The 3,185-nt window shown below is 34.5% G+C and overlaps 1 non-coding gene across 1 annotated transcript; it reads left to right on the top strand.

Annotated features, from left to right (window-relative positions):
• The first annotated feature begins 2,435 nt into the window (after nt 1-2,435).
• Nucleotides 2,436-2,509, top strand: TRNAN-AUU (transfer RNA asparagine (anticodon AUU)). The gene has a single exon. It is a non-coding gene; the product is annotated as a tRNA-Asn (tRNA).
• The last annotated feature ends 676 nt before the right edge of the window (nt 2,510-3,185 follow it).

A 3,185-nucleotide genomic window follows, 5' to 3' on the forward strand; every position in this document is an offset into this window, starting at 1 on the left:
TACAAAAACTCTCCAGATTATTGACTTTTTTAAGTTTTTCTAGGAAACGTTTTAGATGAATGCTTATTAGCATTTGTCAGTATGTACTTTTGCAAAGTGTCTCTGTGGCGCAATCAGTTAGTGTGTACGGCTATTAACCAAAAGGTTAGTGGTTCAATCCCACCCAGGGACGTAATTGACCTTGTGATCAGATTTTGGTGATCTTTAAGTAGACAAGTCAAATTTCATACTCCCTGTTATTGTGTAGGGTACCTGGCCTTCTCTGATGTAATCAGAGTTAGATTTGATTCAGTGATTTTATAAAAAAAAGCTAGGAAGCACAATTTAGCAGTGGGTTGCAGAGAAAAAAAATATGCTGGCAGAAAAATCCAATTGAGTGATTAAACAGCTCTTTATTTTCTGGCTTTATTTTTATGCTAACAAATTTGTTCTCTGAAAAGTGTCCACAAAGCCAAGTCTCTGATTAACACCTTTGTAAGGATGGTTTTTCACCTATTACTAAATTAAACTTGCTTCATTGGAAAGGCAGCAAGATGCATCCTCATTTCAATGTCTACTGAAATAATACAGGTTGACACCAGGAAACATTAACGCCACTGCATCCTTGCTGCTTTCTCATGTGGAAGTCTGTTTAATGTGAAAACAAGGTGATATCTAATTAGCACACAGGTAAGGAATTAAGAAAATCTTTATTTAAGGGTGAAGATGTTTCTCACAAAATCGTTGCCCCAATGCATCATTGAAATTCAAGCTGGAAAGATGATTTTAATATATCACTTGTACATTTTGTATTGCTCTTCTGGTGACAATGTAGTTTGTTTTTGTCAATTACCATTTTAATAATAGGGTAAAGAAAATGAAGTGGATTTTTGAAAGAAAACAAAACTGTCAATATACTATTAAAACAAATTAAAATGGTAAAAGTTATTGTACTTTAAGTAAAAATAAAAGAGCCAAAATATCAATCCCAGTTTTGGAATACTTTAATTAACAAACAAAAAAATGCATATAGCAGAGGATAGTTTCAATCTGCCTACCTCTGGGTTATGGGCCCAGCATGCTTCCATTGCTGTACTCTGCTGCACATGTAAGTGCAAGAGATCCTGAAGCACTCACTCATCATGGGAAAGTACCAATGTGTTTCTTCGTTGGTTGATAGAAGAAACATCTTACAAAAACTCTCCAGATTATTGACTTTATTAAGTTTTTCTAGGAAACGTTTTAGATGAATGCTTATTAGCCTTTGTCAGTATGTACTTTTGCAAAGTGTCTCTGTGGCGCAATCAGTTAGTGTGTATGGCTATTAACCAAAAGGTTGGTGGTTCAATCCCACCCAGGGACGTAATTGACCTTGTTATCAGATTTTGGTGATATTTAAGTAGACAAGTCAAAATTTCAAACCCCCTCTTATTGTGTAGGGTACCTGGCCTTCTCTGATGTAATCAGAGTTAGATTTGATTCAGTGATTTTATAAAAACATCTAGGAAGCACAATTTAGCAGTGGGTTGCAGAGAAAAAGAAATATGCTTGCAAAAAAATCAAATTGCTTGATTTAACAGCTCTTAATTTTCTTGCTTTATTTTTATGCTAACAAATTTGTTCTCTGAAAAGTGTCCACAAAGCCAAGTCTCTGATTAACACCTTTGTAGGGATGGTTTTTCACCTATTACTAAATTAAACTTGCTTCATTGGAAAGGCAGCAAGATGCATCCTCATTTCAATGTCTACTGAAATAATACAGGTTGACACCAGGAAACATTAACGCCACTGCATCCTTGCTGCTTTCTCATGTGGAAGTCTGTTTAATGTGAAAACAAGGTGATATCTAATTAGCACACAGGTAAGGAATTACGAAAATCTTTATTTAAGGGTGAAGATGTTTCTCACAAAATTGTTGCCCCAATGCATCATTGAAATTCAAGCTGGAAAGATGATTTTAATATATCACTTGTACATTTTGTATTGCTCTTCTGGTGACAATGTAGTTTTTTTTGTCAATTACCATTTTAATAACAGGGTAAAGAAAATTAAGTGGATTTTTGAAAGAAAACTATACTGTCAATATACTATTAAAACAAATTAAAATGGTAAAAGTTATTGTACTTTAAGTAAAAATAAAAGAGCAAAAATATCAATCCCAGTTTTGATTACTTAAATTAACAAAAAAAATGCATATAGCAAAGGATAGTTTCAATCTGCCTACCTCTGGGTTATGGGTCCAGCATGCTTCCATTGCAGTACTCTGCTGCACATGTAAGTGCAAGAGATCCTGAAGCACTCACTCATCATGGGAAAGTACCAATGTGTTTATTCGTTAGTTGATGGAAGAAACATCTTACAAAAACTCTCCAGATTATTGATTTTTTAATGTTTTTCTAGGAAACGTTCTAGATGTATGCTTATTAGCCTTTGTCAGTAGGCACTTTTTGCAAAGTGTCTCTGTGGCGCAATCGGTTAGTGTGTTCGGCTATTAACCGAAAGGTTGGTGGTTCAATCCCACCCAGGGACCTAATTAAACTTGTGATCAGATTTTGGTGATATTTAAGTAGACAAGTCAAAATTTCAAACCCCCTCTTATGGTGTAGGGTACATGGCCTTCTCTGATGTAATCAGAGTTAGATTTGATTCAGTGATTTTATAAAAAAACAGCTAGGAAGCACAATTTAGCAGTGGGTTGCAGAGAAAAAAAATATGCTGGCAGAAAAATCCAATCGAGTGATTAAACAGCTCTTCATTTTCTGGCTTTATTTTTATGCTAACAAATTTGTTCTCTGAAAAGTGTCCACAAAGCCAAGTCTCTGATTAACACCTTTGTAAGGATGGTTTTTCACCTATTACTAAATTAAACTTGCTTCATTGGAAAGGCAGCAAGATGCATCCTCATTTCAATGTCTACTGAAATAATACAAGTTGACACCAGGAAACATTAACGCCACTGCATCCTTGCTGCTTTCTCATGTGGAAGTCTGTTTAATATGAAAACAAGGTGATATCTAATTAGCACACAGGTAAGGAATTAAGAAAATCTTTATTTAAGGGTGAAGATGTTTCTCACAAATTTGTTGACCCAATGCATCATTGAAATTCAAGCTGGAAAGATGATTTTAATATATCACTTGTACATTTTGTATTGCTCTTCTGGTGACAATGTAGTTTGTTTTTGTCAATTACCATTTTAATAATAG

Source organism: Pseudophryne corroboree, unplaced genomic scaffold (genome assembly GCF_028390025.1).
Source record: "Pseudophryne corroboree isolate aPseCor3 unplaced genomic scaffold, aPseCor3.hap2 scaffold_3241, whole genome shotgun sequence".
NCBI lineage: Eukaryota > Metazoa > Chordata > Amphibia > Anura > Myobatrachidae > Pseudophryne > Pseudophryne corroboree.